The sequence below is a fragment of the Mya arenaria genome, chromosome 6 (assembly GCF_026914265.1).
Source record: "Mya arenaria isolate MELC-2E11 chromosome 6, ASM2691426v1".
NCBI classification, from domain to species: Eukaryota; Metazoa; Mollusca; class Bivalvia; order Myida; family Myidae; genus Mya; species Mya arenaria.
Window position 1 is genome coordinate 57198574 of NC_069127.1, and position 12528 is coordinate 57211101.

The window sequence follows — 12528 nt, forward strand, 5'->3', positions numbered from 1 at the left end:
TAAATTAAGGTAAGTGTGATACGATTTTAAAGAATGAAGTCATGTGGAAAGATTAAGGACAAACTTGCAACTCTAGAGTCTAAACATCAAAGTGGTCAAGACATGTTAAAGCTGCACTCTCACACATATAGCATTTTTGCAACTTTTTTATTCTTTGTCTTGGAAAGAGCAAATTTTTGCGTAGGTATCAGCAAATATACGATAAAAGATTGCTGACAAAAGATCGGATCATAGAACATCATATTTCCATTCGAAAATTCATGTTAAATGGTTACTAACAGTTTAAGAAAAATGCATAAAACATCAATTTTTGAACTTAAATATAAAAATCGGAGATCTTTTTTTTGTCAGCAGTCATATAACTAGTTTCAGTGCATTTTTCGCAAAAATTGGCTCGTTTCAAGAAAAAAATAAGAAGTTGTCAAAACTTTCAATCTGTGAGAGTGCAGTTTTAATTTTATGATATGATGATAAATCTCATTGATTAATGCTTTTAGCGCAGATCTAGATAATGTCTTGAAAAAACATTATTCACAATACTGATTTTCCATATGAGTATTCCATGTATTCATGAGCATTTTATTAACACTTAATATGTTTAACACTAAACACATGTTGTACTTCTTAAACACTCTAACGACCGGCTGCCGCTACATATGCTACCCTGCCCTGATTATGGTGCACCCTGCCCTTTTTTTGGCCCACCCTGCCCGTTTTTGGTCTCTAGAATAATCCCTTATGATGTTGACTTATTTAAGTTGATTCATCTTCATGATATCCAATCAAAATTATACACAATAAACAATATAACTGATACTTGTTTTTATACTTATATTAAATGTATTCATGAGCATTTTATGATGTTGACTTATTTAAGTTGATTCATCTTCATGATATCCAATCAAAATTATACACAATAAACAATATAACTGATACTTGTTTTTATGCTTATATTAAATGTTGAAAAAGATACTGATATAAAAATATTGAATGTAATTGATTTTCAATACTCTAATATGTTTGAAATTTGATTCAGTGTTTAACCTTACAGTATTTTTTTAAATCCTATAAAATTACAGTTTAAGGACAAAAAGCAGTAAAATAAAAGTAAACATCAAATGCTGAATACAGAATATTTCACCAATAAAATCATAAACAAAGCAACAGTAGGTCATAACATGTACATAAGGAACGAATCTCCACCAACACAAAATTTGACATACAGCATACAGATTTAATGTCCTTAAACTTTGATTTTATTTTAGTTCTTCTGAATGACAGTGACAACATTCATAAAAATGGTCATGAAACATTACTATTATTAATTATTTGAAAAGTGTAAACTTGTATTTCTATGAGCACAAGTTGAACAGTATCTTAATACCATGTATTAAATACATGTAGTATTATTAAAAATCATACACAAGTTTTATCAAATTAATTCTCTATTTTATGTATGAATTTTTATTCATTACAACAAAAAATGCTTTCAACAAGCAGTTTTATTTTTTAAATTTTCAGGAAAGATTTTTCATTGTTTTCAATGATCAGGACAATGAAGAAATTGACAAACTTAATAATAATTAATTGCAACAGAAATTTAAGTGTGAACCTCTTTTCAATAAAAAGATAAATGTCATTATTTGGGAGTGACAGAATACAGCCATTGTCCATTTCACTCTTTGTACTCAATGCATTTATAGCAGCTGATTGCTTTTTGTTCACAAAATGACTTGTATACTTGTAAATATGGTAAACATATATATTTTCAAGTGGGGTTTAATCAAAATAATTCAGAACCCCCCCCCCCCCAAAGATTTTTCAGTCTGCTGTACAACACAAATTTAGAATGATAAGAAGTTTGTCTTAAAGCATTAATATTTTAAGTTTCTGATTTGTCACAATTTGATAGAGAATTTCACAAGCAGATCCAGTGGGATGGGGACAACCCCCCCCCCCCCCCCCCCATTATCTAAGATCAGTTTTGTTTCAATATAGTAGAAAAAGAGTAATAAAATAATATCCCCAAAATGCACCATTTCGATCAAGAAATTGTGAAAATTTCAAACACCACTGCCAATGCTTTTAACCAAATACATTTCAGTTATGATGGCGGGCTGCAAATTAAATGTTTTTGCCCCTACATTATGCCTCCCAGTATCAAATACTGAATCCGCCCTTGAATTTCCCATTGTAAATCAAGCCTCTATTAAAAATTGCACAATTGAAGGATCAACAGCCTTTTGATGACTGTAAATAGTACAAATTTCTATTAAAATCACTGAACCTTATTTTCACCCAGAATTATGAACTGAACTTTCCACAAACTCTAAAGTTGTTGATTTATGATTGTTTTCAGTCTTTCTTGTTTTTATTTGTTTTATTATTTTTATGGATCACTCCCTTTTAAGCGGTTCCTAAAAGTGTTAAATCATGTGATTATGGGGGCTAAAGGCCCATAACTCTAGCTCAATGATTTGTTTACAGATTTATTTTACAACATACTTTCAATAAATAGGCAAAATAAGTGAGTATCACTTAAATGAAAATCAACCATTGTTGTATTTAAAATGTGAATTACGGTCTTTAAAATCTCAAAGTCTCTTTTTGGCCAATATAAATTAATTGCTTTTCAACCTTTGTTTTTAAATGGGGGTATTTTGTTGTTCATTAGATGAATGTTCATGTTCTTTCTTAATGCATAAGGGGCCATAAACATGAGTTTCTAGACGAACCACAATCAAGATCATAACATTTCTCCTTTTTTATAAGTCAATGTTTTACATCGAAGAATAAACTCAGTTCCTAGACAGTTCTGGACCGATATGCAAATACATACCGGTACACTAGATCAACATTTTTATTTGAGTCAATATTTGAACGTGGCGGCAAAAAAAAGGATGTCGGGGTATAAAATTCCAGCAATGAATTGATAGTTGCCTTATTGTTGTAGTGTGCATTGTATTTGGGGAAGCAGCAGCTTGGTTAGTTAAGTTAATAAGAATTCCATCCTAACTTTTGAGTGTTTTTTGGCTAGAGTCCCGGACACACTGTTCATCCAAGGTTAACTTTTATGTTAAATGCAAGGGTGTCTTGACAAGTCTTTAGATAAAAGGGAGAGGGGTGAAGTTTGTGGGTATTCCTATACGAACATGGGGCATCGGTTAGTGTTTTAGTGATCATAGGTTCGAGCCCATCATTGGGCCCACTTTTCCTCACAGATTTACTGTTAACTGTTATTGTGGAGGTCATTCTTTGATAAAATACAAGTAATTATCAAAATACTCACCTTTATCACTCACAATTTTATCTTCCTAAGTAGAGTGCAACACAGCATTCCATTAAAAATGCTGACTTAAAACAGCCAAATGTAAAGCAATATTTTGGAATGCTGGTTGTTCCAATTTCCTTGTATCAAAAAATCTCCAATGTGTATAACCTGTCCAAGTCCTCGCAAGTATTACGATTGAATGGCACTGCAATTATTGTTTGGTAAATCAATCCATTTCAACCAGCTGCCCCAACATACGAGCACGGTCGTAAAAGTTTAAGATCGTCTGCATTATCGCTACCTTATTTTGTGCCACTGACTTGTCTGTCATTGACGGTTTCTACCAGTAGTGTTGCCATGGCCTCCATTTTAAATGGCTTATTTTAATCCAAGGGAAGTAACACGTTTATATTTATCGCAAGGATACAGACTGACTTTATATAAAACACTTCGTATCGCTATTCAAACCGACTACGTAGATCTTGTAGATTTAATTCTTATATCAATATGTAGGCGATATCAGAAACCCAGAAATATCTAACATTTTCTGGGAAATTAAAGCAATGCTTTGTGGTAAATGGTGCAATGCATTGTGGTACTCGCTGGGCATGCGCACTTAAAACAAAGGGAGACAACACAGTGTCCACTCATTTCAAGGGCATTAATTCATCTAGCAACCATAGAATGGGCAGAACAGAGGCCGGATTCCGTGGTAACGGTAGACCGTAGAAGCAAAATTTACGCTTTGTATATTAAACTTGAGCGCGTTTAGTAGAAACAATGAATAAAATTAAGAACTAGAAATTACAGTTCAGTTCACCTTTAATCACAGGTTTTCGTGGTTTATGGACTGCGGGACTGTAGTTACTGCAGACTTAAATGATCACGTATTGTCCCTATGCCTTTTACGACCGATCCAACAATTCATCATACCTATAAAACTCATCTTTGAAGGCGGGTAACTTTCGCATGAAATACACTTCACCAAATATCGTGTTTACAAATCTCCACGATGATTCTACTCTCAAAATCTCAACAATGGCGTTTATCTATCCGTTCCAAAGCTTATTCACCATCAGGTAATTTAGTGTTTTGGATATCATAATTTTCTCTTTCCGGTGTTCCATAATAACCGATTTTAGAGGTAATTTCGTCACTATTAAGCCAAATATCTATTTTGAAAACTAGCCACCTATTAAGAGTTAGTTAAACAGATAAAGATTGCCGGGTTTCTTGCAAAAATAGAGTATTCCCACACATACAATGAGGGGTAGTTTGGGATGTTTTCAGTATTTTAAAACCGAAGATGAAGGTATCGGTAACATGTTGTTTGGCAATTAACAAATCGTGCAACATGATGGTGGCGGTCTACATCGAAGAAAGTTGAACACATGTTTCCAAAACGTAACTCTACTTTAAAGGATTGATAAAAACGTAAATAATCACAAATAAGGGTTATTCCCTCTCCCTTAGGCGACTATAAACTAATTGCTAGATTTTTATCCCCGCCCGCCCCCATTTTCCTCTGCATAAAAATCCTAAACTATGGTCTGCACTTGTTTATCGGTCGAGTCTCACTCAAAATGTTTTGGATCGGTATTCATCAAACATCTAAAGTCCATCATAACTTAAGTCATGTGGAAATTTACTTGTCATTTGAACTCCTAAGTAGATCCGTTTTTAAAATGCATAGTTTACGTTTATATTAAAAACACTTATAGTTGTTTTTTGTTGTTGTTGTTTTTTAATTTGACTGAGAAAATCACCAAAAGCTAGGAAATACTTCAGATCTTTTATGAAAAATACCCTTGTTCTGTACGCTATTACATTGACGTCCAAATTGCTTCATAACTTAAACTCTGTTGGGCAAAAAATATAATAAAAAAGTCTTTTTCAGGAAATTTCATTTTCATGACAATCTTATATCCTCCGTACAATTGTACATCTTAATGTGTAATCATACGATTAATTATGATGGGATGTCCAGTTCATAACAAGCTGACATCTTAACTAAAACTAAAACGCTGTAGGACAAACAAAATACATAAAAAAGTAATTTTCAGGCAGTTTCATTTTCAGGACATTCTCATGTCCTCCGAACAATTGTCCACCTTCTTGTGTAATAAGGCGATTAATTATGATGGGATGTCCAGTTCATAACTGGCTGACATCTTAAGCCACCCCATTGTTCTGTCCTGGTGGACACCATTCGTTACCTTCCAGACACTTCCGAAAATATGATACCTCCTGTATTGAAGAAAAGGAAATTAGGACTAAAATTATAATCATTTAAAGTAATGTGTCAAAATTCTGAGTTTGTCATTTTTGTTCAGGATGATATTTCAATGTTCTCCGAACGACCTGAGCTTTGACCTTAGCCCCTTTGGGAACAAAAGTGCCGCCAAGAAACTTGTCTTTCCCGTGAATCATGGTCATTTAATAGACGGCCATGATAGAACCTCTTTGACACCGTCCATGGCTGTCGTAAATTTTATTGAAACTGAAACTAGTTGGTCCTTTTGTTGCCCACTGTTTTCTATGTGAGATACGGTGTTTTCTCAAAATGGACAAACAAGGAGTTGAGATGTACAACAAAAGACTAACTCTCCAGTGGATATTGTTTCTGTCAATGCCACAGTGTCAGTGTCGTTCATGAAAACGTTTCAAATAATTTACATCCGGTTTAAATTTATTTTTCTAAAATGATGTCATGACATATTTCATTTCAACACCTTTATTCTATTTTTAGATTTAATTGTTGTGAATCAGTGTGTCAATTACATGTAACGGATGCCATTTTAACTGGCCCTTTTTCTCGTGATATTGTTTTCTTGTCAATTATACTTGCTTAGAAACGATTATTTATATTTAATTACTAACCCGAGCAAACTGAAATCATACACAATTGTAAAATTTGAATGAAAAAAATATCATACAAAATGAAGCCGTCCCTGGAAACCAAGATGGCCGCCATTTCCCAGATGTTTTTCTCGAAACGGTGCAGCGGTAATTTTCCACGTCGTGATAATTGCTACTTGTTGGTGGCAGATACTTCTTCAATGCTATTGACACGTCCTCTCGTGCACGCCTAGTTGCTCTGACACTTTTATTTTAAGAAATCTTGTTAAGTTTTAATATCGATTAACTGCAATTCAAGCAAGTTCGAATTGCATAGTTAATAGGGCTCCAACAATAGCCAAATATTGAAATAATGGTGCTTATAGAGTTAATTCACAGAAGTCATTTATTTCCCTGATCAGCTTCTCTGCATTTCGGGTGATACATTAGCAGTTTTACGAGCATCTGTACTCGTGTGAATACATGCTTTAGAATTGTTACGACACAATTTACGGTAACCTCGATGTCTTTTATACAATTTGGTTGTAATAGCCTAACATGTAAAATGCTTATTAACCGTGACGCCATATTTGGAAAATTCTGAAGCCGACACTTCAATAACAATAAGCTATGAAAGCGCCATGCAAGGTGAAGCAGATATATACAAATGTTATTTTAATAAATATTGTGACATCCATAGATGTTATCAGGGGGATGTTGACTTTTAATCAAGTCGTATAGCGGTCGAGCCTCAATGTTATCGGAAGTCGCAATCACCGACGGACTCCGAAGCCAGGCCGCCGCACGCGACTATGCTACTTTAACAATTGCCTCTTTCATACGAGTTATGAATATAATATTCATAAAGTAGCAAGTTTAAATTTATTGTATCCAATTTCCCTTAACTTTAATGTCAAGCGTTTTAGAAGTATGATAGTTCGGTAGTTTATTTTGCATTTCACTGTCAAATTTAGAATTCAATTTTAAACAGTGGTGTGCTGATAACATTGAATGAGACACTCAGTATAAAACCCATAAAATTGCTATATAGATGTGGTGAATATAATGAGACACAGCAGACAAAATTATCAGATATTCACTGCGGTCCTGTATGCGTTAAATGTTATCACGTGATCGAATCAAAATGGCCGCCCTCCGGTCCGAAGCCCTCCGAAAGAGTTTGCCAAAATGGCGACTCGCGACTATGAGCTCTTCAGCTAATGCCTTTATAAATGTTTTCCATATCTTTCACAAGTCGTTTTCTGATTTATTACTCTTAATTTCCTGTAAAAAATATGAATATGAAAAAGGTTACAAATGATAGGAGGTACTTTAAAATGATAAATTGGGTCTTATTTAACTATAATGAGTTGATGAAGAATGAGATAGAACGACCAAGCAAACATCTAGGCAAAAAACGTCTGCATTTTTTAACCGCTATCCAACGAGGACAAACTGGTTGTCGCCTTTACAGAGGGTCTTGGCTGTAAATTACTAGTGCAACATATATGTTTTTATCGTTTTTGCTGCGTTTTCAAAGTGAACAATGTACTTGTGTATGTTTTAGTTCAAATTTATTGCGCAAAAAAATAATCCATATCTGCCACTATTACAAATAAGGAGTGATTTAGAGGCCTACTTAAGAATGTTTTGAAAAATGTCAGTTATGAAAACAAAAAACGTAAATTTATTAGAAGTCAAACAATTTGCTCATAACAATGACAAATTATGCAGCTTTCGATCCACTTTTATAAAAAAAAATATTACAAATTGTTTCACTAGATTTTAAACTGACATTTTCACTTGTCAGCACTATTTAAACGTAAGCCGTAAACAAATATTTGCAACCACTATCCAGACCGACCCTATATTTTCCTCCTGACCATATTTTTTGCATTTTGATCAATCTGTGGACTATTTTTAGTAATTTCTTAAAGAGACACTCTTATCCAAAATCAGTACATACACATATATAACAAACATCAATTTTGACTGATAAACTTTAGACTACTTACTAAATAATGCATTTATGGAAAATATTAATTACTAATAACAAGATAGTAACCGTGTATTTAATAGCAAAAAGCGCAAAAATATTAAATGATTGGTGAATACTTAAAGATTTACTGTGTTCTACTATAGTCTCATAAGGTAGAAATACCGTGTTTTTATGCTCATTTCTTTCAAATTAAACTCGGTATCATTCATAAAAACCATTGTTTCGACATCTATTCATCCTTTCTAGAATAATAAAACCATATTATTAGTTGTGGTAAATCTTATCTGAGAGTAAGAGTGCATCTTTTAATAAACGAGTTTATTTGAGTGATTATGTTAAAATTTGACCATTTTGTGTTTAAAACTTTCTACAATTGTGATATACTCTGATATTTGTCGGTTTGGTACAGAATCTCTGCTCTCAAATAAAATATAGAAAAAAAGTTATGCCTATCTACCTACCTACCCTATTAATTGAGTTTAAGGCTAAACATTATATATTTAACAATGATTGTGAAGAAAGTTATGATAGCTTATACTAAGTCACTCTCGTTGGCACGATGTTGCACATGAGTGTGGTCTTGTGTTGTGGGGGAAACCGGAGTACTCGGAAAAAAACCCCACTTGTCCGGCTTGGTGACCACGAACCAATTATTTGGAGTTGTTTCTGGAAATTTATTTTTTTATCTAACTTTATAGAATGTATTTCTTTTTAAAAAAAATTCAAAAACGTCCATACAAACTTTCAGTCAATAAACACTTTCAAGTTGACAGCCTTCTGTTTTGCACAAGGACAACACAAATTTAAAAAAACAAAACAGGCTGCTCTTTCTTTCTCAAAAAGCACAGCCAGAATGTTCGTTGTCAAAAAAGTCAGCGAAAATTAACCAAGTGTGAGAAAGAAATTCTCAATAAATAAATTAAAAATAAATAACGGGAATGAAAAGAAATAAACAACAACAAATTATCATAATTGTCTGTATTATCGATGCTAAACATTTTTCGCAGATCCGATCCCACAATAATTTGTTTCTATTAGTGCCAGTGTAAATTTAACATGTCATTTACGACAATAGCTTCACGAAAACCATTGAGCAGTCAATAAGCCAGAAAATGACCCCAAAACTTGACCAATCGTAGGCTTTCAAGTGCTCTAATGAGATCGGCTATCCACTTTTAAACTGGCATTTCCAAATATGCACCCCTGTCATATTGATTTAATACGGGTGACACGCAACAAAATACCGAAAAATAAAGGTGATGAATTTATTTGCTAATGTATGGAAGCGTCATAGTGCCACATGTTATAATATTTTTGAGAGATATTATGAGATAGGTTTAATTAGAAAATTAATTCCAAGATAGCGTAGACTGTGACACTAGGGCGCTCCCGTAGAAATGGTAAAAATAGAATTCAGATTCTGACAGGCAATCGGGCAGCGAAGCTATCAATATTAGGAGTTAAATGACCTGCCCCTTGGAATTCCCTGGGTTGCGGCTCAGCATACCAGGGGTTACATAACCTGCCCCAGGGAATTCTCCGAGTTTTGGCTCAGCATATCAGGGGTTACATAACCTGCCCCTGGGGGTTCTCTGAGTTTTGGCTCAGCATATCAGGGGTTACATAACCTGCCCCTGGGGGTTCTCTGTGTTTTGGCTCAGCATATCAGGGGTTACATGACCTGCCCCTGGGGGTTCTCTGTGTTTTGGCTCAGCATATCAGGGGTTACATGACCTGCCCCTGGGGGTTCTCTGTGTTTTGGCTCAGCATATCAGGGGTTACATAACCTGCCCCTGGGGATTCTCTGAGTTTTGGCTCAGCATATCAGAGGTTACATAACCTGCCCCTGGGGATTCTCTGAGTTTTGGCTCAGCATATCAGGGGTTACATGACCTGCCCCTGGGGGTTCTCTGTGTTTTGGCTCAGCATATCAGGGGTTACATGACCTGCCCCTGGGGATTCTCTGAGTTTTGGCTCAGCATATCAGGGGTTACATGACCTGCCCCTGGGGATTCTCTGAGTTTTGGCTCAGCATATCAGGGGTTATATATCCTGCCCCAGGGGATTCTCTGAGTTTTGGCTCAGCATATCAGAGGTTACATAACCTGCCCCAGGGAATTCTCCCAATTTTTGGCTCAGCATATCAGGGGTTACATGACCTGCCCCTGAGATTCTCCGAGTTTTGGCTCAGCATATCAGGGGTTACATAACCTGCCTTTGGGATCTCTCCGAGTTTTGACCCAGAATATCAGGGGTTATATGACCTGCCCCAGGGGATTCTCTAATTTTTTGCTCAGCATATCAGGGGTTATATATCCTGCCCCAGGGGATTCTCTGAGTTATGGCTCAGCATATCAGCGGTTACATAACCTGCCCCAGGGGATTCTCTGAGTTTTGACTCAGCATACCAGGGGTTACATGACCTGCCCCTGGGGAACCTCCGAGTTATGGCTCAGCATATCAGGGGTTACATGACCTGCCCCTGGGGAACCTCCGAGTTATGGCTCAGCATATCAGGGGTTACATAACCTGCCCCAGGGGATTCTCTGAGTTATGACTCAGCATATCAGGGGTTACATAACCTGCCCCAGGGGATTCTCTAGGCTATGGCTTGGCATATCAGGGGTTACATGACCTGCCCCTGGGGATTCTCTGAGTTTTGGCTCAGCATATCAGGGGTTACATGACCTGCCCCTGGGGATTCTCTGAGTTTTGGTTTAACATATCAGCGGTTACATGACCTGCCCCTGGGAATTCTCCGAGTTTTGGCTCAGCATATCAGGGGTTACATAACCTGCCTTTTGGATCTCTCCGAGTTTTGACCCAGAATATCAGGGGTTATATGACCTGCCCCAGGGGATTCTCTAATTTTTTGCTTAGCATATCAGGGGTTATATATCCTGCCCCAGGGGATTCTCTGAGTTATGGCTCAGCATATCAGCGGTTACATAACCTGCCCCAGGGGATTCTCTGAGTTTTGGCTCAGCATATCAGGGGTTACATGACCTGCCCCTGGGGAACCTCCGAGTTATGGCTCAGCATATCAGGGGTTACATGACCTGCCCCTGGGGAACCTCCGAGTTATGGCTCAGCATATCAGGGGTTACATGACCTGCCCCTGGGGAACCTCCGAGTTATGGCTCAGCATATCAGGGGTTACATAACCTGCCCCTGGGGATTCTCTGAGTTATGACTCAGCATATCAGGGGTTACATAACCTGCCCCAGGGGATTCTCTAGGCTATGGCTTGGCATATCAGGGGTTACATTACTTGCCCCTGGAGATTTTTTGAGTTTTCGCTCAGCATATCAGGGGTGACATGACCTGCCCCTGGGGATTCTCTGAGTTTTGGTTTAACATATCAGCGGTTACATGACCTGCCCCTGGGAATTCTCCGAGTTTTGGCTCAGCATATCAGGGGTTACATAACCTGCCCCTGGGGGTTCTCTGTGTTTTCGTTCATCATAACAAGGGTTACATAACCTGCCCCTGGGGTTTATCTGAGTTTCGGCTCACTCAGCATATCAAGGGTTACATGACCTGCCCCTGGGGATTCTCCGAGTTTTGGCTCAGCATATCAGGGGTTACATAACCTGCCCCAGGGGGTTCTCTGTGTTTTCGTTCATCATAACAAGGGTTACATAACCTGCCCCTGGGATTTATCTGAGTTTCGGCTCACTCAGCATATCAGCGGTTACATGACCTGCCCCTGGGGATTCTCTGAGTTTTGGCTCAGCATATCAGGGGTTACATAACCTGCCCCTGGGGATTCTCTGAGTTTTGGCTCAGCATATCAGGGGTTACATAACCTGCCCCAGGGGATTCTCTGAGTTTTGGCTCAGCATATCAGGGGTTACATAACCTGCCCCTGGGAATTCTCCGAGTTTTGGCTCAGCATATCAGGGGTTACATAACCTGCCCCTGGGGGTTCTCTGAGTTTTGGCTCAGCATATCAGGGGTTACATAACCTGCCCCTAGGGACTCTCTGAGTTTTGGCTCAGCATATCAGGGGTTACATAATCTGACACTGTGGTTTATCCAAGTTTTGGCTCAAACCAACCGCTTATTAGTACCAGGGCGCGCCTTGCCTTCGAAGGATAATCGAGCCGTAGTCTTTCAAATTCGACAAGATAAATTTGTACTGTAAAATGCATGTGTACATTATCTAATTCTTTAATTCTGTACACGCAGAAAAATAGGTATATTTGTGCTATGAATTGTCTCATTGGTCCTAAAAGACGGAAATATGTCTTGTTTGTCGGTTCATGATTTGTCCTCCTTCAATTTGTCAATATCAGGACACGTTTTCGACTTTCAAGACCTACAGACGACATATTGAGTAACAAAAACGGGTACAGGTTAAAAGGCTCTAATAACGCACATTCCGTGCACATCATGGTGTGTACAGAAAGTATTAGAT